The 24,787-nt window shown below is 41.4% G+C and overlaps 1 long non-coding RNA gene across 2 annotated transcripts in view; it reads left to right on the top strand.

The window, feature by feature from the left end:
• The window catches only part of LOC137174529 (uncharacterized), a 29,932-nt gene extending 7,409 nt beyond the window's left edge, over positions 1-22,523 (top strand). Inside the window, exons 2-3 of one of the 2 annotated variants that reach the window (XR_010925388.1) lie at positions 10,626-10,884; positions 20,408-22,523. This is a non-coding gene — a long non-coding RNA (uncharacterized lncRNA). Of the gene's footprint in view, positions 1-10,625; positions 15,197-20,407 lie in introns of those variants that run through there. The other variant, XR_010925387.1, reaches the window with a different exon arrangement.
• Positions 22,524-24,787: the final 2,264 nt, after the last annotated feature.

Raw genomic sequence — 24,787 nt, 5'->3', positions numbered from 1 at the left:
CCTTGAACGTGACCGGTTGTGAATTAGTTGCTAACAGATGGCTCAGTGGTGGAGTTAATGTGTTGGTGTGATTGTCAACATATCCTGCCACCTCTATTTTATGTGTATATGTGCCTGACGCACCTGTCACTAAGATTTATGGTGTGCAACAAGTTTTTTGGGACCTTTGAATATGTGCATATGCAGCAAAAAAAAAAAAAAAAAAGATGGTGATGAGTGCAACATGGTGGCATGACTCAACAGGTGAAAGCGGCACGCCCATGAGACTAGTTTATGCTCCCCTCTTACTAGTGGCGGCACAGTCCCAGATCTGTCTAACAGAGGTTGCCATTACTGTAGGGTGTGGGCTGACAGCGCTCCCAACACCAGAAGAACCACTCAAATCCAGAGCAAACACTGCAGACAAAAGCGAGAGGGCAAGAAAAACTGGAGCAGACCTTCCCTGTGTGGATCCCACCAGCACCTCTCTTAAAAAATGAGAATGAACCCTCCTGACCTGCTTTCAGCCAATCAGACTGTAAGTTCTGGCTTTGGTATGACTAAAGTAAATAGAGAGGAGTTTAATCAGCCATCACTTATCTGCAATAGTAATTTCCCCTTCCTACTAATACCTTAACCCAAATGAATGTGATGCTTTTGTTGCTGTCCACTGCCTTTGTGGAGCCAGTTGCAGCAGCTCTTCTTATGTTCATACTTGGCCCAGATATAACGGGAGTGTTGAGATTTATGCATCATTGAATGAAAACAGGTTTCACCAAACAAACTAGTTATTTTGAAATTAGTTATGACTAAATAGTTACACCCAGTAACTGCCAAGTGTTACTGTTGCATAGCTGACTGACCGAACTAATGTAGCTTGCTTACATGAGACTCATTTAGACTGAAGAGGAAAAGAGCTAATATGGAATAAAGTCGACACACTGGGAAGATTTTCATTCTTATTTCACAAAAATATACATGAAATTATTAACATTATGCCAATACTGTTTTGATAAATGACCAAATAACTTGAGCTTGGTTAGCATAATCAGATATTCCCTCACTAGTATCTCTGTCACATACATAGAAATAAAAAGTGATACTAACATTTAAACAAGATTGGTGGTTAATTTTAAAGGTTCCCTCCAGACATGCTAGGAAAAAAATTCAGTTAAAAATTCTTAAAATCACATCTACTCCTTTTTCCTTATTAAAAAAACTCAGAATCTATGAACATACAAATATTTTTAATTTCAGAAGTTTTCCTGCTGGACACAGGATGTAAAGCCCATTCTCAGTATATGTGAACAAGTTTCCTCTGTGAGTTGAATACTGGATCAGGGTTGGCTCCGACCTATCTGTGATGTCACAAATCCTACTCGTAGGCCCGCCCCTTAAAAATCGGTTTTTCAGTGAGCTCAGAGAAACTTTCCCCTTTCGGCAGACGAATGTGAAAACAGCCTTCAAGTGTTAAACTCTGCATGTACATCATTCTGCACAGCGAAGCTCAAACATCCAACTGTAGGAACAAAAAGAAAAACACATTTTTGAGCAGAGAGGTACTTTAATGTTACGACTCAATTATAGTAAATCACTAGTTCGAGAAGCAGCTTACTGAGAACCAGGAAAGGAAAGGCTTTACATGCAAACTATTGCAACTATTTGATGAGAGAGATCCATTTACAGCATCAATAAATCACCTCAGAAGGAAACAATTTCCAGTCGTCCCCTTTGAAAAGATCTGGCAGCATCATGTTGCCAGTGTAAACAAATATAATAACAGAGCTGTGCTGTGCAATGCAGAAGGTCTAGGTGGTAGGTGGACTGAAAGGTTCAAATAAACACCAAACATGACTCGCAGGCTTCAGCTATAGGCGGCAGGAGGCGTGTCTCTGTCTCTCACGCACAAATCGAAATGAGATCTGTAGACTCAGGGGTCGGCGCTGTGTACACACAAACGTATACTCGCACAAATGAGACACGTTAACTCTCTACCCCTCGACCTTTCTTTACTCGCTGTTTACTTTGCATATGGAATGTCAAAGTGCTCACAGGTATTGAACTTTCCTTCACTTAGTCGGGTTCAATCGGCAGCTGGGCCTCATTTCCCACTGTTTGTCTTAGTGACTATGTTTGCGGATACATAAGCATGTAGTGCCGCCTCATATTTACACTGTTGATGTTTGCATTGTGTGCAACTATTTGCTATAGTATGAAGAGAAATGCAGCCTTCATAGTCAAGAGCCTGAGCTTCTGTTCCACTTCAATATTTGGACAAGTCATTCCTCCTCTCCTCTCCTCTCCTCTCTCTCTCCCTTGTCAACCATCTACAGAGGCACGTTGGTTTCCAGTTGTTTTCTGGCTATTTGGGGTCAACGATGCATGTTGGCAGACCTCATCCACACTTTCTCTTTGCATTGCAAAATCTGTTGGAGGCTGAACTCGGCTCAGCGTTTGTTTGCCCCGTGTTGTGTAACAATGAGCTCCGCAGGGCGATTGGCAGCTGTCTGTTTAATGCTGCAGATACAGTCATGCCATTGTGTGGAGTCAGCAAGTGAATGTGTGTGTTCATGTGTATAAGGGGTGAGGAAAAGCGGGTGTTTGTTTTGGCAGATAGATCATTTGCCAAAGAAGCTGTTCTACTGCCAAAACTCACCAAATAAACGTGCGGCAGCGAGTGTTTTATCTGTCCAACCTTTTCGCTAGTCATGATGAAAAAGGTAGCCATTTTAGCCTCCGTGCACAGGTTTTTTTTATTTAGCTAATGGTGAGCTGTGGTGAGTTTGTACTTACTGTATTTCAGTGAGGTGTAAAAATAAAAGGAAACAACAGTGGAGGTAGGTTGCTAAATCCTGAACTTCTCTTTAACATTTGTAGTTAACATAATGAAGTTCAGAACATTTTCATCTAATCAGGGGCCCGACAGAGCCTCATGGTCGCTCTGATCTTTTCCTCTACTAGCTGTGGCCGACTTGAAGTCCCATTGTCTGGCCCGAGCAGACGTCCTCCAGTCCAGAAGGCCTCCATGCCAAGCTTGGCTCTGAGACTATTACAAAAAGGGAAAACCCATCTTCCCCAAAACCTTCTTCCATTACAGAAAAGAGGTTTTCCGCTTCTATCGAAACTGTCAATGGAAGTTATTCAAGCCACTTGGAAAACATCAGTTGCTCCTTTTTTCGGTCTTTATGTTGGCAAAATCATCAGTCATGGGGACAGCATGATCCTTCCATGGTTGGTTTTCAGAAACAAGGGAGATTGTGTGTATGTGTGTGTGCCTGTGTTTTTTTTACCCTTGATGCTCTCTGGGGAAATGTCAGCATCTGCATTGCTTTTCTCACTGTAACCTTTGCAAGCTGATGTGGACATGAATAAATTGTCTGTGTGTATGTATGTACGTATGTGTGGAATCTTTTTAAGTGTTGAATGAAGAGCTGTTTTATGTTGGCACCAGAGAGATGGGAGCCACAATGTGACAGGCAGGCCCAAGGCGACCTTAAGCCCAGCAATGTGCCTTCTTGGAAGTTCCTTCTCATTCCTTGGGCATAAGAACAGTGACGCAGCGCCCGTCTGACTCCAAAACCAACAGTTTTGGAAAATATCTTTTACATCTGCATCCCAAATATTCAGATGCGCTTTCATGACAGTCTTATTTAGCATGACAGTTTTTCTTCCTTTATGCCCCTTGTGTTTTCTTGTCGTACTTGGTTGTTTTTTTTATTGACTCATCTCCTCGGCACACAGAATGGGTTATTTTGGGTAATGAGGATGTGTGAATGCAAACAGTATGTACCAAATACAGTATGACTCCATGCAGAAACAGTGTTTACTGTAATTAATACATTGTTCATGTCATCTCACCAACTGTGACATCATCTCCTTTTCTTTTAAGCCTTTTTCTATCGTGTTCCTTGTTTATTCTTAAAGGAACAGTTTGACATTTTTGGGAAATGTGCTTGTTTGGTAATCAATACCACTCTCATGTCTGCATGCTAAATATGAAGCTACAGCCAGCAGCGTGTTAGCTTAGCTTAGCATAAAGACTGGAAACAGGGGGAAGCTAGCCTGGCTATGTCTAAATGTAACAAAATACGCCTTCCGTCACCTCTAATTCTCACTAATTAACACATTATATCTTGTTTCATCACTATGCTTAAAACAAACAAGTCGTCTAAACGTGTCTGAAGGCTAAAGTGTTTATGCCTTTTCCAAATGTTACACTCGAAGGTGGTGCAAAAAGCCTGCCGTCGTAGAGAGGGGTGAACCGTGATGAATTGTGCGAAAGGGGATAATGGCACACACTTTCAGACCATCTCTTCAACATCAGTCATGGTGTTACACTCAGCTGTATACACAAAAAGTGGTGTAATTAGTTGCGTGAAGACTGAAGAAGAGGGGTTGAGAGTTCAAGTCCCGTCTGCTTTCTCGCCTTCGCTGGGTGAAGTGGGCGAACTCGTCAGTACTTGTTTGCAAAGTTACAGAAATTGTCGAACTTGGTCTACTAAAATCCAACATTGGAACGGTGCGAGTGGGAGACACTATCTGCTGATCAGACAAGCACTTTGTTTGAAGCGTACTGACACCTTTAAGTGGAACTCCAGCACTGCGCAATGTACTAATCCTCGTCTGTCCAGATGCTGAAATATTAATGTGGTCATGAATAACCACCTCTATCACAATCTGATCTCACATTCTCTCAGTTTACTCACGTCTGGTGACATTTCAAGTGCTCTGTAAGCTTAATTGTCAAACAGCCTCTGACTTTATTAAGCATGTGGGGAGGATAAAGATGTCTCAAGACAACCGCAGCTGAGGAGTTGGGAGGCAAAAATTTATGCAACAAGCACAGAGTTCTTATCCTATCAGCAGAGCCTTAGCAATAGCTACAGTGGTTTCATAAATCAGCTTGTTCTAAAGGAACATGTACAGTACATAATAGGTTACACACGCCCCTGTTCCAAAGGCTGTATGGGAGTGCGGGGGAGGGGTCAGAGGGGGATGGAGTTTGGAGGATAAACTCAGCTTAACTTTGCCTTGTCAGCGCACCCAAATTCCCCTCATCCGTCTCATGCTCCCTTCTCCACCGTCCATATTAACGTGCTTTACTACTGTGTGCAAAGCAAACCTATTCTGCATCTTAAAAGCTATTAGAGAACCTGAGCAACTTCATTTAAGTCGTTAAAATGTCAAAAGCTTGAATAAGCACCCTTTTATACAAAAAGCAGGTCCCTCCAGGAATAATTGACACAATTTCAACAATTCCTCACATTATTTGTGTGTTTGCAGTTTTGTCCAACTCGTTTTCTGTAAGAAAAAAAAAAAAAGAAAAGAACCTGAAGAGTGCTTGCAGATTTTATTACTGACTGCATTCACTCACATACAATAATCCAATTGACAACCAGCGCTACAAGCACAGGTAAAATCAAATCAAACCTCAATATTGCAGATGTTAATCAGTTAAAATGGAAAACCATTTGTAACCTTATAACACTAACTTCATATAACGTGAAAGTACTGGTAACTACTTGATTTGGTTTGCGGGATGCTCTTCCATGATAACATTTAAAGCTCTGATTTAATTTTGGTGCTGATGCACTTTATTTTAAATACTTAACATTACAGAAGTTGTTGACCTCGGCGACAGACAAAATAATTCTGACTCACATTTTTGGGGTGACTGTGAAGTCCCAGACACTGTGTCAATTGTCTTCCACTACACGGGGATAAAATGAGTAAACGTTGCGGCTAAAGCTAATTTTTATTCCACATGCTCCACGTCTTTCGGGTCGGGTTAATGTCCCGTAGTCTGATCCTGGCATACATGTAAGAAACACTAACTGAAACATCTGAAGACGATTTATACTCTCATTGGAACTTAGTGCGTAAGAAAAAGATGCAAAAGATGTTATTTAATATAAAGACGCTGTTAGCATAGGGAGGTGGCCAATTCACAAATAATCTCTGCAAGATCTTGGCGGGACTGAAGGAAGTGCTGAGGAGAATGAACAATTGGATGATTTATTTCAAACCTGGTGCTGTTTTCAGTTGCCTGCTGAGCTTTTACTGTCATTCTGACTGCATCTTAGATTTGTGATACAGCTTTAGGCGTGTTCTTGGTTAGCTAAATAAGAGCATTTCCATAATGCTGGCGTTCACGATGTTCCTCAAAGCCGGAGCGATAATCTAAGATTGTTGATGTCAGAATATATAATAGATTGTTGAACAGGGATAATAATACTCAACCCTGTTATACCAACCCACCAAAGCAAGCCCTTACATGTCAGAAAAGATGATATAGTTCACTCTGACAGGTTGTCCACCATGCCCAAAACTTTTCCTAACCAAAACAGCAAATCATTAAATTTTTTGAAAATGTGGGCCACTTTTATGCCGGATTTTCCCTCTCAGTCTCATGTTCCAGGCAATTAGGTAGGAAAACACCAAATTTGTAAGTTGGCAGCAAATCTAGAAGCCAACAGTATTTCATTCAGACTATGTTACATTGCAAGGACTTATTTGGGTCGACTTTGGCAACATACTGTAACACCGCTGCAGACATATTTTTCTAATATATTTAATGTCATTTTGGGAATCGTTCCACTCTCAACTTGATCTATTCTTGCGTTTCCGAGCCAGCGGTGGCTGCATGAAAACCAAATTTGACTCTCTAGCTAGCCGGTAAAGCACCATGTTGGCTGCCTTGTTCTTTGTGTGAGCTGCCGGGTTCAGGCTGTGTTGGATTGCAGACATCAAGATAATTAATTCGTCACAGTATAGTTTTCTGGGAAGTCGACTGTATTAGCGAGAATCTCTTCTGTTATGTTCTCACCTCTTCTTCCATTTTTTTTTTTTTCTCACTGGCAACTGTCACACAGAAAGCTATGAAGCTACGGCTGTAAATAAAACGAGATACACGTTTAATGAGCAGGTGTCAAAAAGAAAAAAAAAAAAAAAAGCTTACTGGTAACTCTTGTTTTAGCATCGGCACTCTGTTTACTCACTTGTCAAGGATTGAATCTCAAGGCAGAGGAACTGTTTAATTAAGTTGTCTGTTAACACAAAGAGGCAAAAACAGCTTTTTTTTAAAAATAATTTGACATTTGTTATTGTGTCAGCGAATTCGTTTCTGTTTTATTTCATACTTTCATACTAAGTCTGCACATCTGCAACCAAAGATGGAGACTTTACCATGTGAACTCACTTGTCAAACAGATTAACTTCTGACTGAGACTTGCCAGACGGATATAATGAGTCCATATTAAATACTGACAGTCACTTCTTGTCAGTGATATGTGCAGCACCGGAGAGTAAAATGGAGAAAAAACATTTAAAAAAAAAAAAAGCAAGAAGTAAGGAACTGGTCTTCTACTTTCAGATTTACAGCTGTGGGGTCACCAGTGGAAGTGGAGCTGGAGCAGAGTGGTGCAGCGCTCTCCTCCTTCCCTCCCTCCCTCCTTTCTTTGCCTCCCCTGCAACCCTCCCACCCAATTTCTGCTCTCTCTTACTGTATATGGGTCATACTGCGATTGTGTGTACATGCAGGTGAATATGTTCTCTTTTCCAGTGAGCTTATGGAAAGAAGTGCTCAAACCTTTACTTAAATAAAAGTCAGAGTGGGACAATGCTGCATTGAAAGCTAAAAGGTCATGCATTTAAACTTTTACTTACTTCCAGTGAATGTTACAGGAGAAGTGATTCTGAAGGTCGATGCCTTTCAGAGTTCAAAATGATCGAATAACGGACCTTTAATAACTTTTTTAAAACGTTGTAGCTGTTGACTGAAGTGTCAAAAATGTTTTATGTTTTGCTTGTAACATTTTTCCTCTGACTTTCCTCTCTTCCTATCTGTCATCTGTGTGCATGTTTATCACTGTGTGATAATATACAGATATATACAAATATATAGAAGCCATACAGGACACTTTATTTGAGGAGTTTGCTCACGTGGTGCACTTCCTTCCTTCAGGACATGTTACAATGGAAGGAAAAAGAAATATTGTAATTTACCAGAAAACTACTAAAATTGTAACTTTGCCACAACAAACTGAATCACTGATATATAACAAATATGAAAATATCTTTTTCAAAGAATCTGAAACAAAACATACATTATTTGGTTTTTAGCAGTCACAGAAAATCTTATTTAATCCTCACAAATGTGTGTGTGTGAGTGTATTTGTGTGTGTTTTTGTTCCCACTGGTTTACCTGCGCTGCCCATGAGAAGTTACCACAATCTCAGCCTGAGCAGGAAGGCAGGATGTTTTTGATGAAGCAGAGGGCTTAATTTAGGCCGAGGCATTCTCAGTATCTGTCACCTAACTCCCAACGATCTTAACACACAGAACAGGAGGCATTTGTGTGTGTGTGTGTGTGTGTGTGTGTGTGTGTGTGTGTGTGTGCTCATGTTTATTCAGGCAGGCGGGATATAAATTCAAGAATTGTACACCGACACTTCTTAAAAAGACGAGACTAGTAAGAATAAAATACATGCTCATTCTTTTTAATGATAAGAATTACAGCAGCTTTATAGCACATTATGGTGATATGGTATGATATGATTTTATAATGAATTATGAAAACTAGCTATTAAAAAAAAAAATCAGCCCAAATTTGATTTTTTTTCTTCTAAAGGAATTGGCTTGGTTATAGCTCCTGCTTGGCCATAAAGTAACCAAACAGGCGAAGGCATCGCCAGCAAACCAGCAAAAGCAGAAAGACGAATGCCAACAATCCCTGCCAAAGCCTTAAGCTTGCACCCAGTGTTCTCTTTCTGGTACATAAAGACATTTTCAGCCTACCTCTTTGAATTACAGAATTTATCTGCCTGTATGAAAAATGTTTTCATTCATAACGCTTTAGGAAGGGCTAACTCTGTTATAAAGCAGCTGTATTGTTTAATATAATTACACCAAGCTACATTCTCTAGCCTCCTTTAAGCCTGAGGTGTCGTATGTGTTTGATGAGCGCATGCATGTGCTGAAAAGGAGAAATGTGGTTTTTGGAAACGCCACAAAAGAAATCTCATGACACTGCGACCTCCAGCTCGTCGTCATTTTAATGTTGCATTAAATGAACGTGCTCCGACTCGTCAAGTGACTGCACAGTGAGTGCTGAGAGGAGAGAGGCGTGTGGTCGTCATGCATCCATAACGAATGGAAAGAAAGGAAGACCACACAGTGGCGTGGTCAGATCAGGTTGTCAGAGACCATATTTAAAATTTGGGTCAGAGTCCAGGCCATAACCTCCCTCTCTCTCTCTCTCTCTCTCTCTCTCTGGCTTTACTCTCCCTCTCCTGAAACCTATTTCTCCTTCATCTCGTCCTACTACCCTCTCTTTGTTTTTTCGCCCTCTCACAGCTTTATCTCCTCATCCAGGTCTTTATTTCACTCGCTCCCTCTGCCTTTCACTCTTCTGCTCGTCTTTCTTTCTTTCTTTCTCTCCGCATGCTGTGTGTGCTGCCTGAGTCATCCACACAGGCATAGACGTTGACTTTCACAGGCAGCATCTTCAGATTAACATCATATGAGTTTAATTGTAAATGAATAAGATGAACACTGCATTTAAAAAAATGCAGTAACAATAGCAGTAAAAATGTCACTTTAAACTTTATGAATTGTTAACTGTTAACTGTCTCCCATGAGAATTATGAACATTTGAGGCGGGTGTAAAGCACAGACATATGATTCATATGCAGGTCCAGTGGCAGCCAGATGACTGAGCGTTATGAGTGTTACAATAAGCCTATTCAGTTCAACTTTATAACATTTAAGAAAAAAAAAAAAAAACAGGGACAGCTGTTGCTGCAGTACTTACACAGGACTGAAAAATATTTTCAAGGGCTTCCATTATATGGTAAACAAGACAAAAAAAAAAATATCAGAGTTTAGGGTGGTGAGCTAAATTTTAAAGAAATACTCTGAAAAGTCTACATCAATTTAATGTCTGTGCTTTCAGTAGAGAGACTGATCCAGGATGTGTTAAGCCTGGTTAAGCACAAAAACTAGAGGCCTGGGAGAACAGCTAGCCACTGTCAACAGAGAACACAATACACCTTCCAACAGCACTGAAAAGCTCTTTACTTTCATGTTGTATCTTGTTCGCTAACAAGCAAGCTAATAATACATCATATTTCAGAATCATGTAATTATGTAAAGCTGGTAACTTCACAATGAGTATGGACTTCTGAGGGGCTTCTAACTGTACAGTCTCTGCTCCCAGCTGTTGTTGGTCAGTAAATAGCTCCGAAGCACAAGTTAACTGCTTGTTAAACTGTGCTCAGGATACAATATATAAATACGACTGAGCTAGGCTAGCTGTTCCTCCTGCGTATTAAAACACACAGCGAGTGTTTATTTACTAAAATGAGTATTTCTTTAAGCCATGAAATTGTAAATTACCCACTCAAGTAGTACAGATAGTCTGCATATGTCTTTAGGAAAAATCTGATGTCCTGTTGCTTGGAAACTGTTAAATAGCCAGCGATAAAGTTTGATTTAAGATTTAAGAGGTGCCACACTGCTGCCTGTTCTCTAAGGCAGCACTGGCAGGCCTGCAATGACTTAAGCAGTGCTTGTGCTACTATTCATCATGGTAAAATGGCAAACGCTGTGCAAATCCACTGGCATAAAATGTCCATGCTTCTTTTCAGCTCGGTGAATCAGAACCTATTGTGGAACTATGAACATGGCTGCCAACAATAAGACATGATGACATTGTCCTGTTTTCACGCTGGAGGTCTCCCAGTAAGGAGTTCTCTTGAATACCTCTTCGGAGTGACATGGAGATGGGCCCGCAACTACCAGCGAAGCCGAGCTGAGCAGAGCTGAGCTGCAGAGCTGCTTTAGAGCCCTGCTGAGACCTGCCAGACCCACAGCTTTCCCTGCCAGGGGCCTCGGCTCGCAGTCAGAGTGAGTTACAACCCATGCTACTGACACACAGGCTAATACAGAAACACACATACAGATAGATTCTACTCGTACAGTACGCAGGCATGCAGGCGCATAGATGGAACACACACATATGTGCATCACCACACACCAACACATATATGCAGATAGAAAAAAAACACACTTGCATGTAAGCATAGAGACACATGCAAATGTATGCACACAAGCACCTCACTAACAGTGAGCGTAGCCACAGCGGACAGCTGAAACGTGGAAGGTCACTGCATGCGCAGCTACTTACACTCAGTCTCCAACTTTTTTTATTCACGTTAGCACTGCAGTATTTGTGTATTAAAGTGAGCAAGTCCTCCTCCAGCAGCTTTATCTCTCAGGGTTAGTTTAAGGTCAAGGTCAGGCAAGTTGCTAGATGAGCTGGATTGATCTGTCTGGGTAAACATGTAGGGTGGAAATGAGCATGTTTATGATTAAGGGCTTAGCAAAAGGAGTGTGTGTGAGTGAGAGCGAGAAAAAGAGATTTAGTGAGAGACGGAGAGCGACAGCATCGATATGCGGTTGTATATATCCTGCAGCAGAGAGCAATGTATATCAACTGCACAGGTGTGTCAGTATGTGCTTTCAAATTTATCTTTTTCCTCGGGGGCTCAGACAGGATCATCTACATCCCATCTCAACATGATGAAACGAAGCATATAGTTTACAGAAGGGAATCGATCCCACCGGCTCCTGGTCAGTTAACTGTGATGCTCTTCATGATGAAATGTCTGTAATTGTGTATGTTTTTACCCTGTAAACCCAACTATGATGATTTTCCATTTCCATATATGAGACTTTAGTTATATGTTTACATGGTTTCCTATTAGTTTGGAATATTCCACGGTGTCACACCCACGCAAAGTAATTCAATTTAAAAATGAATTTATGACAGGGCTGTTTTTCTTAGCTCACATAAAGTTAACATCTTGGAGGTGCAGCCAGTGTTCGGGACCTCATTTATGAAGGAGAATAAATTGTATTATACATAATACTGAAGGAAAGAGAGAAATAAGCACTGCTGTGAGTGAGGAAATGACCTCAACATCTCCCCAAAGGCATGTCCGTTTGGTTTCTGATCGCTGAAATCCTCGGTTGGACTGATTAGTTAGTCCAACATTCACAAGTGACAAATAGTATGAATAATATACGGTTAAGTGTGGTCGACTAAAACACTATGGTTAAGGGAAGGGAAAAATAATGGCCATGTTCCAATATTAAAAGACATGAGACTGAGGAGAAGTTGAATGAATGACGTCGTGTTTGGCTGCTCCTGATGACGGCGACTATCTCCGCCAACTATCTGGTTGTTTGAGGTCATTTATCCTTCAAACAAGGCTACAACTAACAATTATTTTCCTTATTGATTAATCTGTCCATTATTTTTCCCCAATTCATTGATTACTGATTTGGTCTCTAAAATGTCAGGAAATGATGTCCATCATAATTATCCCAATGCCCAAGATGACATCTTCAAATATCTTGTTTCCTTTAACCAACAGTTCAAAACCCAAAGATATTCAGTTTATTTTCACAGAAGACCAAGAAAACCAGAGAATATTCACTTTTCAGTAGCTGGAATCAGAGAATTAAAGCCTTTTTTTCTTGAAAGATTATTTAAAATGATTCATTGATTATTAAAATAGTAGCAAACAACCGACTTCACTATACCAACCACTAGATTTTTTCAGCAAAGCCGTTACTAATAAGCTCAAATTATACTTTTTGGCATCAGCGTAGCTGCGAATGTCAGCACATATGTTGTACAGCCCAAAATTTATGTGAACCAAATGCATCAATTCCATGTGTGGACAAATCTGTAAACACACCCAATATAGTGTTACATTTCCGGTCCACCCTGCTGTCCACGTCCACGCCTGTTTGGGCTGCATCGGACAACGAAAGTAGAAGAGGAAACTTTTAAAATGTTTGACTGACACAGTTCTCTTATTTCTATCATTGCGACACACACACACACACTGGACAGCCAGAAAGTGTAACTGGGATTCACTTTCAAATGTGGTATTGGGTACCTGAATTATTTAATGTAGTGACTTCACTTAGAAAACGTGGTTGTCATTCTCTTTTATGAACTGGATTAGATCATAACCATATTTATCACTCACATGAGGGCTGACAACCATCTTTCTACTGGCTGTAATAATTTATCTCACAGCAGTAATATACTGTGTGTGTGCATGAGTAGCTATAAAGCTTGTGTCTAAATTAATCTCAGGAATGTTGATGTGGTCCAGAGTTTAATAGAACGAGGCGTGGGCGTCGAGTAAGAGTCCCCCGGGGCAGAGTTAAGGTCTTAAAGTACTAAAAAGCCCCGACCCAGACCCTACACACCCACTCGAAGGGATGGAGCACCTCTCTTCCAACCCAGCACATGCTTTCATACTTTGACAATGAGGCAAAGACAAGAAAAGAAAAAGATACAAACTTAAACAACAAACATACGTTTCTTAGATTAAGATGAGCACAAAATGTACCCGGCTACGGATGCTGATGCCTTCGCTCGCCCGCAAACGCACACAACCAAACACATCCCTGTTGTCTTGTGTTGCTCGTCATGCAATGAGGAGCACATGACTTAAATCGGGTGTGGTGCATGACCTCTTATCGGACAAAAGCGTCCCACAGAGCGAGAGCTGATGGGGGTGGAGGGAGGCGGGGGGGTGGGGGGGATGGGTGGGGGGGGACTGTGCCTCCCCGCCTGTCATGTCTGTCGGCAGTCATGAGGTCTCCATCCCGTTCGCCACACTGTGTCTCGTGGTTCAAACACCATAAAATGTTTGAGCTAAAAATCCCCCGCTTTTAAAAACATCCAGCCATGGCGGCGTGTTGTCAATAAATCAGCTGCTTAGCCCGAGGAGAGCGGCATTAACCGGGGGGAAGGAAGTGTTCGAGACTTCTTTTTAAGGCAAGAAAGAAGCCTTTGACTTTTTTTTTTTGTTGAGTCTCTTTTTGAGAATAGTTGGTTTGTATTTCATGCAATTACCCCTAAAGCTGCAGTCACCAACCCTGCTCCTGGAGAGCTACTGCCCTGCATGTTAGAGGTATCTCTCCACTCTAACACACATGATTATCATTATTAACTCGTTATCAAGCAGCTGAAGCTTGTCAAGAGCTTGATAACAAGTCAATAATTAGAATCAGGTGTGCTAGAGTGGGGAGATACCTAAAACATGCAGAGCAGTAGCTCTGCAGGAGCAGGGTTGGTGACCACTGCCCTAAAGCCTCGACATGCTTCCGCAGTCAACCAGAGCTAAATGTAAATGTTTTATCTGAGTGTCTGATCTCATTTCAGTGTCTCGCTGATGAACTTGTATCATTTAACTGTCATGATGATGATGATATCTGTGTGTTGGGAGTGATGAGTCATGTGTCTCATAGCTTGTATATCATATCTCAGGTTCAGGACAGGAGTAACTTAACAGCTGAACTGATGTTTTCACTAAAACTTCTGCAACACTTTTAGAGCCCAATAAGGCTAATACTTATGAAAATACCATATATTTTTATGTTGCACAGCAGGTTTCATAGGCGGGTAGTTAAAATGCTTGTGCAGGTGTTAAAACAGCTAATAAAGCAATAAAGTGCTTCACCAGCAGGGCAAGGTATCTTTTAGAAATCAGTGAAACGAAGGCCAGCAAGAAGAAAAGGAAAAGGGAGATGAAGGTTATAAAAGTTTACTACTGAACATCCTGTCAGAATATTTGATTTGGTTGATAGCTGGAACAGGCTGGCAAAGTGGAACCAAAGAGGGTGAAATCAAACTGAGCAGAAATGTGTGAGGATATATGTGTGTGTGTGTGTGTGTAAAAGCCGGCCATCCCATCACAAGGTATCGTCATTGAGAGGCAATGCCCCCAGGCAGCTGGCCACAGTCCACCCAGGGCACTTTAAATTAGAGTAGTGTTCACTAACACAAGGTTACAGGGTTCATCCGCAGTCAAGATATGAAAAGGGCCAATTGTCTCGCCGAGCGCTGATGGCTGCATGAAAATCAAGTGAAAAAGCTTTGAATCGCAGGCCTATATGTGACCGTGGCTAATTGCGGAGTGAATCGAAGGACCAAAAAGGATGGATGGAGGCATATGTAGGCAGATGCAAAGATAGATAGCTGTCCCTTTGAATAATGGCTGCCTTGAAGAATTAACTTCATGAATGTGGAGTATGCGGTGTTAAATGAATGACTGGAGTTTGTAAAATGTTTGATTCCTGGATGATGTTTTCTAATCATGTGTAATATGTTCAATAAAGAGTCAAAATAATATGAACTGTGTTGTGCTCTGTGTGTTTTATACTTTTGAGAAATAAAAAGGAGATAAGATAAATGTTTTCAGTGCCTCTTATTCTCAAAAAGATAAATCTGGTGACATTTATATGATATAAGTCCCGCTCCACTCAGCCATATGTGTTCTTCTTGTTGCCGTTGTTGAATGTTTGACCTTCACCATACAGGATGATGCATGTGCAGAGTTTGACTCCGGAAGGCTTGTTTGCATCTCATTTTCATCGGCTGACGGTGGAGCATGATTAGTGACATCACAATTAGTCCTGGTTAAATATTCAACATACACAAGTGTGATGTGGAAACCTGAAGCCTCCAGTGCACAAACACAGTGAAGTCACACAGTTAAACGTGAGTTTTCAGTGAGGAGTAGATGCAATTTTTTTTTTTTTTACAGATTTTTTTGGAGAAAAAAAACCATATCAGACACAAATAATTATTCAAAGTGGAGTGTTTTATATACATCTTAAAACATGTCTGGATGGGATTCATTATTGTCAACAATTTACATGAAAAGAGCAAAACTGAGGATGAATTGTTTTGACTGACCGGTACGCTCGGTGCAGCCAAAGCAAAGATATATCTTATTCCATCAGTGAACCACACTGTTGCAATTATGACATGTTCCTTGATTACAATGAACATGGGCACTGGAGTTTATTTTCAGTTTGTCCCACAAACGCCGTCCTGCTGCTGTAAATACTTACCAGTGCACCCGACATGCAGATGAAAACAGTCCCCCCCATAAACATACTGTTTACTTAATAACATTTGCTAAAACTACAGCGTCCAGCTCTTTTAGGAAATGATTTAGACTTCTTAAAAAATGAAAGTACATATTCATGAGCTGTTTAAAGACTCATATTATCAGCAGAAATGAACAGACTCCGGGCAAAGAGCCACAGACAGTACTGAGAGACGGACAAACACATTGTTGGTCGCTAGCCTTATCCTTTAAGAATGTTTTTGAGACCCACCCTTTCAGAGGGTATTTAGTGAGTGTATGCATCCAAAAAAAGCATACTTGACAGGTCATGAAACCACATCACCTGTGTGAATGCTATTTATCTCTGCTAACTGCTCTGATAAAAGCCTAGAAAAGGCCAAACTGTTTGTACCCTGCTCTTAATAAATACAGTAGGACAACAAGAAGTGTGATTCATTATTTTGCTGGAGTGTGGGTGACATGCAGCTTTTAGTGATCAGTTCACAATGAACAGCAACAAAATATTTTCACTTCATCTCATTCACAACATCTGCTATGGTTGAAAATGCTGATGGAACAACTAAAGAATCATGCGAGCATATTTGAGGTGAAACTAGGAAGCTTATCCAGCTCTCGGAGAAAGAAAAAAAAAAACATGTTATCAGGCTTCAACTGCTATGTAAAACGGAGTAGTTAGAGCTCCATTCTCTATGCAAAGTGACAGCTAAAGACTCAGTGGGGAGAAGAAATGTGTAAATGATCTAACTAACCTTGCTTAGCTCAGCCTCTCTGAAGATGTGACTGTCACGCACGCACACACAAACACACACACACGCACAGGATAATGAGTCAGACATTCCTCGCATGTAAAAATCCTCTCTGCTCTCTCACACAAATGTTTGATAAGCTAGATGTTAGAGGGTCTATGGTATGTCACATACTTTCAAAAAAAAAAAAAAAACAACAACAAACAAACAGTTAGCTCTGAGAATGAGGAATGACAGAATCACTGTGACTTTAAGATGTTTTAAAATAGACCCTCTTTAATTGCCGCCGTTTTCAGTACCTTATCTGGTATATGTTGATATCACTGTTAGTCATGTCTGAAGAATCTGTGGTGAGTGTTTGTGTGAGTTTTGTTCTTGAGGCACAGTTTGGCAAACCACAAAATTCCTTCAAATCCCCCCAAATTATTAACTGCTCTGAACAAAGCAAATTGTAACCACAAGGAAATGTCCCATGAAGCAAAGAGTTGGAATAAAATAAAGAGCCAATGGACACAAGCAGGATCTCAGAAGTGTTATCCTGATTTCGCAGAATTTTGATATCCTGCTTCTTACTCATGGCTTTAAGTGCTGTAACTGCTATTTTAAGTGATTCCTGCTTATTTGTTATTAAAGCTCTGTATTGTTCTGGTTTCATATGACCGGAGGACTCGGTATATGAGATGAATACTCAGAGACTTTAACTGCATGAGCCAAAGTATTCCGCATTACATGCACTCTGGGTTAAACCGGGCGAAGCACCCCTTGTGTTACTCCGCCTCCACATCAGTTACTCCATCACTTCAGTGTAAGTGATGTATACTACATGAAATGTTACGCAGCTGTGGGAAAGCACCCATCTGATGAATTCAAAGATCTTTTTACTTCTTGTCCAATTTTAAAAGAACAATTGTGTTCCCGCCGTGGATCTGAGAAGAGCTTTAACTGTGAGAGGCTGGTGGTGTGCCCCACCCCGGAGCTGCATCATGTGGCCCATTCATAAGGCCTGATAGCTCAGCCCTGGAGCTGCATCCTGAGGCCTATGCACAAAATGCCTACAAAGCCTGACCCAGGAGCTGCATCAGGAGGCCCGGTCATACAGCCTGCGATCCACACCCCGGAGCAACATCGGAGGAACTGCTTACATAGTCCAGCGGGACACGTCTAGGATTTGCAAACATGCAGACACGCCTTATCTGCGCTGCATGTCTTCCAAGATACCGAACATACACGCAGACGCTCGCAGATAAAACAGCAAAAGGCTCAAAGCCAGATAAACTCACACCTTTCCAACTTTGAATACAGCTCTTCACATCCTACATTGAAAACACCCGCTGTTAACAATAACTAAATGTGGCTACAAGGCTAAAATGTCCGCAGTAACTTGTGTGTTTATCATCAGTAAATACACACAGCTGTTAGCGTCCAGTGTAGCGAGTGAACAATGCTGGCAGCTCCACACCTCCAGCACAAGGGACACATTAAGAGAAATAGTAGGAGGAACTGGCCCACTCGCTCCACAGAGCAGTTCTCAGCGTGTGTGTATGTGTGTGCGTGTGCGCGTGTACGTTTAATGTAAAATGTCCTCATCTTTAGAGTAGGATGTCTTATTGCAAGTCACATGGATTGCAACATGTCCGCAAACTTTAAAAAGTACACGTGTAAGATGAATAAGATGAACTAATACAGACGTGGGAGCCAATATGTTGGATTTACGTTTACTTTTCAAACACATGAATCAAAAGCTTGAAAGCTTCTCAGAAACTATTTACTACTTATTACTCCGAGCTGTTCAGTTCAAAGTTCACTTATCTCTGAATCAGGCCACTTTATTCACCGTATGGGCTTTAACTCGCTAAGTTCACTTCAAAAGTGTCGTCCCTTTGACCTTCACACATTTTCTTACTCGCATTAGTCAAATCCCACACAGGGAGTCGACGTTTCAGATGGAAATAGAGAGAGATGCCACGTTCGCTTAATGGCTTTTTCCATTGCTCAACCTGTTGATCAGGCTCTTTCTCTAAGGGCCTGGATGCATATTTCACTATAGGCTCTTTCTGTTAAAAGCGGCACCAAACGCAGGTGGTTTTGTCTGCCAACAGCCCTGAGCTAAATGAATTATTTATTTGAAAATTTCCATAAACCGGGCATATTGTAAGTATCAGACATGTACAGACTACATGTGCAAGTTCGCGCGAATCAGCACGTATACTGACGTCGCCCGAGAAAGTGTGTAGGGTCTAGTTCTACTTTAGCCTTTCTAAAACTGATACGTTGATAAAGATGTGAGATGTGAAAGGAGCAGTTGTCAGAGAATGAACTTCAGCGTCTGTCTGGGTTTTGCAAGCGTATGAAATCTCCGATTTCAACAGCAATCCCTCCGGCCTACAGCGACACATGACCCCGACACTGCACTTGGTCACTGGGGTGGTTGGTTATGAGCACACACACACACACACACACACACAGACAGACATAGAGACATGTCTGCACGCATACATACACAGGAGGACCCCTCGACTCCCTTTTCACCAACTTACCCGGAGAGCACTCCCTCTCTTCGCAATCCCTCTTTTTTTTTTTTTTTTTTTTTTCCGATGGCCGTCGCGAGTAGCAGACGGTTTTGCCATCCCTCTCCCAAAATAGCCCCCCGTTAGCACAGCCAGGTCAGATGGTTTTGAAACATCCATGGCAAACGGTGCTGGAGTGCAGGGGTGGAGGGGGCATGAGTGTGTGACCACGTCTTGGAGAGCTCCAGAAAGGTGGTCATGGGTGGGCCTCAAGTGGTGGTTTCTTTCACACTTGGGTGACAATGAGTGGTGAGGAACAAAGGTGGGGCGTGTGTGCGTGTGTGTGCGTGCATGCGTGTGTGTGTGTGTGTGTTTGCAAGCAACAGGTGGCATTCATTTAATTCATAACATTTTAACGCAGAGATATTAGTATAGTACGAGTATGTACACGTGAGTGCAGGATTTTGTTGGGTTTTTTCACAGTCAGAGCTTTTGATGGGACTTTCTGCTGAGCAGGAACTCATGATGGATATTCCTAAAAAAAAAGTAAGGAAATAAGGTGGGAAATATTGTTTTCTGTTGAAGCTGCAACACTCGTAAACACACACAGGAAGCGGTTTCTAAGAAACACGACTCTGAAATCATTCTTGTTGATTTTCACAGAATAATCGGAATCATGATGGAAGTGATTGTAAATGTCAACTCGATAGAATTTCGCTGACAAATCTATAGGCAGAAGGAAGTAATCGCAAAAACATCTGGTTTGACTGATGTCATATCGAAGGTACTTTTACTGTAGTAGAGTTGACTTAAAGTTTTAATGATCCGAGCGAAGCAGAAGATAGATTTACTCTTACTCTGCGTGTCTCTTTCGCAGGCAGTCGGCTTATTGATTTATCAGAGAAGTAGGCCGAAGCTCGACATAGCAAGCGAACATGCAGTCTCCTAATGACTTAACCACATCAACTCTTTCTCTTCTGTGCTGTTCACCCTCCCCTCCATCTCTCCCTCCAGGCACCAACCGTGGCTAGAACACAGTGAGTCACGTTGGAACAAAAAGCCCCATTCAAAACACACACACACACACACAACTCCTGATCAACTCTAGCCAGCCTAACTCTTAATAAAAACTCCTCCTCTTCTTCTGCAACCTTCTCTCCCTCCCCCCCCCCTCCCTCCCTCCCTCTCCCACCCCCACCCTCTCAATCTCCAGGCAGAACCAGATCGCCATGGCTGCGGTGAGACCAGATTAAGCCAATCCAGTTGCCGAGCGTGGATCAAGTCACCATTCTGGTGCTGCTCCCAGAAACCAGCAGGAGCCAAACCTCCCGGGGTCTTCCCACCACATCACACACCCTGCTGCCTCGGCACATGAGCGTGTGTGTGTGAGCGAGTGAGTGTGTGTGAGCGAGAGAGGCAGAGAAAAGAAAGCAGGATTAAAAGATAAAAACCATACGAGCAAACCAAATCTATTTTGAAGTACTATGACTTCCTTCCTCAAACAAGGCCTCACTTACTTTTTTGTCCCACATGACACATCATCACGCTCCCTCGCTGGCCTTTTCACAGGACTACGCTCTGGTTAAGGGTGATTTATTCATTTTATTGGCTTATTTTTCACAAGGTTGAGAAATATTCAGTAAGTGCAACTGCAAGTGGCCAGAATTAGCCAACGAAGGGCTGGTCAGCTGAAGAGGTTGTTTTTTTTTTTTTTTTTACTTATTTGTTTTTCTTTAGCAACATTGGATTAGCAATCCCCAAGTGATTCACTGATGTCTGGGTTTGTTTCTTCTTCTCATCTTTATCCTAAACTGACCTCTGTGTGCAACTAACTGAAATTACAAACCGGGCAGGAGGTTTCCACATGCATGTCTATTAATGTCAACACACACTCACATCCTTTACTGGAGTAAAAGTACATATAAGACAATGAAAGGCACATTTTTAAGTATTACATTATTATTATATTAACGTTATTGAATCAATAACTTTTAAGATGCATTTTAATGTTGCGGACGGTCGAGGTGGAGCTCGAAAATAAATGTAGCGCTGAAAAAAAAGAATTCCTCTGAAATGAATCAAATAAAGAGTCAGCATGAAACGGAAATAACTATATTTAAGTGTAGTATTTCATTCAATCTATTTTCAGGAAATGATTAATATACGTGCTAACTAAAAACATAAGTGAAGATCTAGGAAGTTTTAATGGTGAGTCACTTCTGGTTGACAACACGGCAACTCAAACCGCCAACGAGGAACCAACTAAAATAATCATTTTAGTCATTGTTCTGAAGGAAGGCCTGCGCCGGGCTCACTGATGTGCTGCTCTGCTCTGGAGGAAGACTCTCAGGATCTCCTGCACTCATGGAACATGACAACAGTGTCAAACATGTTTTTCTCTTGGCGCGGTGCCAGTATTCACACTAGCGGTCCACATAGGAGAAATGTCTGTGCGCGGGTCACAGAGTTGGAGTTTACATACTGGTGTGAATGCCATGTATAGACTGTGATAATAAGTTCATAGAGAGGCTCAAAGCGCTTTGTGATCTCATGATCTTCTGTGTCTCGGCCTTTTCTATGAGTCAGAGATTTCTGAGCAGATTTTCACATAAGGGCGCTCGCCAGGCAGATGTGGGTTTTAGTCATTTTTTACTAACTTTACTTTTGAATCTAACCGTAAATTTAGTCTTTGCTGCTAACTTTAAAACTAAGATTCCCGTGAGTGACCGAGAAAGAGCCCAGAACAAAATGAAATGAGACATGGAGTCAGGGTAAGAGACCTCTCCAATACCTTCTGTTTTATCTGAACGTTGGAGCTAATTTGCCTGGAAAAGCTGCCTTTTGTCCAGGATTGTTCTCTCTGGGCGTGTAGGGGGGGGTGGTGGTGGTGGTGGTGGTGGTGGTGGTTAAGTTCCCAGTCAAAAAGCACGTCAATTATTCAGCACATTTGCTTTGATATTGTGAGGATGAGGGCAGGATGGGGGGGGGGGGCAGGAGTGATCCCTGAGGGAAACTGTCTACTTGTGAGATATTAGGCAATTATTCACATACACAGAGCTTTACTGCTGACATCAATTCCAGCAGGTTAACTGTCTCTGCATGTTCCCCTCGCTACCTGCTGTCTTCAAAACATACATTAAAAAAAGTTGATTTGCATATTCTCATAAAATAGTCATAAAAGTTTAAATACGGAGCAAATCAAAATTCCCATTACATACATTAGTGATATAGTTGTGATATTTCTCTCAGCTCAATGAAAACACATATTTACATTTGACCTCATCATGTTTATTGACTTCTACTGTTTGCATTCTTGACAATGAAATGTTTATTTGCAGGATATCTTAGTCAGAAAAATATTGGTTTAAAGGATAAGTTCACTTTTTTTTTTTTTTTAAAGTCGGTCCCAAAGAACACTGACACATGTTTTTCTTGCTGTAATCATTCATCCTGTTCACACCGGCCATTAAAAAGATCCCTTCAGAAAGCACTCTCAGTGGAAGTGATGGGCTACAAAATTCACAGCCCTCCATCTGTGCAAAAATGCAATTAAAAGTTTATTTGTAGCGAACATGAGGCTTCAGTCGTCCAAATTACCCAAATCAATTTGGTATCTTTAAAGGTTACCATCTTTTTAGAGCCAAATTCTCTCTTTTTGTTACAATCCTTCCACTGCAGCTGAACAGGAAAACACTGTCTAGACACAAAGAGGAAATTTTTTTTTAATACTAAAAACACTGTAAGATATACACTTTGTTTGACTAACTGTGGCTCCTGAAGCCTTATATTATCTTCAAATAAACTTTTTTTAAGATGTTTTTGCTCAAAACTGGGCTTGTGGATTTAGTCCCCCATCACTTACACTGTAAGTGTGTTTGAAGGGTCACTATGAACAGCAGGAGAGATTACAGTGAGCTGTATGTAGCTTAGTTTGAAGATAGAGGATTTAAACCTACCTGAGCAGGTGTGAATCATTCCTTATACGTTGTTGTCATGAGACAGAGGAGACAAATAATAGAAGAGCACATTTCCTGTGACAGACTGAGTCTCTTTACATTTATGATGATGAACATTCACTATTATGCTCTACAGTTACTGTAAACTTGGATTAGATGTGTGATTTTATGCTGCATTCACTTGAGATGGGAACTGACACCGGAACCACTTAATAACAGAAACTACAGTATTTCTTTTCAGCACGATGGAGACTTTTGTTTAGCTATTTCTTATTTGTGAAAACATCAAAAACCATCAACACACAATAGAAGCAACTGATAAATGAACATGAATTAAAATAAAAGGTATGAAGATGGTATGAATAAATCTGGACATCCATAAACAGTTGGGGAGACTGTGTGCTTCACTGCACATATTTTTAACCCAGTTTTCCTTGTGAACCCGTATTGTACAGTATTCTCAGTCTATTGTGTTTGCTTATCTGCACAATGAGTTGCATCATCTGGAGTACTGTACTGTAGGTATGATGCAAGTCTCTCCCTTAGCATGAAAAATGACATATCTAAAGGCTCCAGTGTATTTCATCCTCACATAGTAGGGAAACAGGAAGGCTCTGGGTCTCTGTTAAAAAGCCAATTTTCTCAGAATGTTTGAGAGGTGCTTTTTAATCTTCCCTTAACACACAATTGGGTCCTGACCCAGATTTTGTGCGTGTGTGTGTGTGTGTGTGGACCTACAGCGCTCCATACAGTGTGTGTAACACTGGCAGGATAGGGTGTGGTAAGAACGGGAGCCATGATGGAGAATATTAATAAGAAAGAGGAGAGCTTCAAATGCAAGGATGACTCAGTGTCATCACCCAAAGCTGTATCTCACTATAAAAGGGTGGAGGTGAAGACCTGTCACCCACCGCCCACTCTCCATCTCCTACCATCAGTCCATCCTCAGACATCAGACAGGGTGGAGGAGGAGGAGGAGGAGGAGGAGGAGGAGGAGGAGAGGGAGGAGGAGACCAGAGGGTGGCGGACTTTACCCCGATTCGGAACAAGATGACACCAACGCAGTGTGAGTCACGAAGGAATTTCCCTGACACATTTTTAACCACAGACGGTCTTTCTTACGTTCAACTTCCTAGTGGAGATGATCGTGTAATCTAGGTCATGTGCACTAAAACCACACCTTAACCAACATTAGCAATCATCTAAATATGTATAAATCTGTTTTCGTATGATTATAGAGCAATTATTAATATAAGCATACCGTCTTATTCCATTCCATTACTTCTATCTTTTTCCTCAGACCCGACATACAACGAAACCACAGAGGAGGCCAGATATAACCGACATGTGACTCTCAACAAACCAGTATTGTCAACCTGTGTGTGTGTGTGTGTGTGTGTGTGTCTTCTTGTTTGTCTGACAGACGAACGGACAGTGATGGAGGGAGCGGAGATAATAAAATACCTGCAGCTGGACTGTTTGATATTTTTCTCTCTGTCTTACTTACACTGTTATAAAAAGGAGATCAGAATAGATTGGTGTGTTTTTGTGTGCATCACAGGGGAAGAGAGAGTCTGAGATGTATCAAGGATGTGTGACTGTGTGTGTATTTGTGCTGTGTGTGTGTGTGTGTGATT

The sequence above is a fragment of the Thunnus thynnus genome, chromosome 3, assembly GCF_963924715.1.
Source record: "Thunnus thynnus chromosome 3, fThuThy2.1, whole genome shotgun sequence".
NCBI lineage: Eukaryota > Metazoa > Chordata > Actinopteri > Scombriformes > Scombridae > Thunnus > Thunnus thynnus.
The sequence above is the reverse complement of the archived record's forward strand: the minus strand, read 5'-3'. Positions and strand labels throughout refer to the sequence as shown.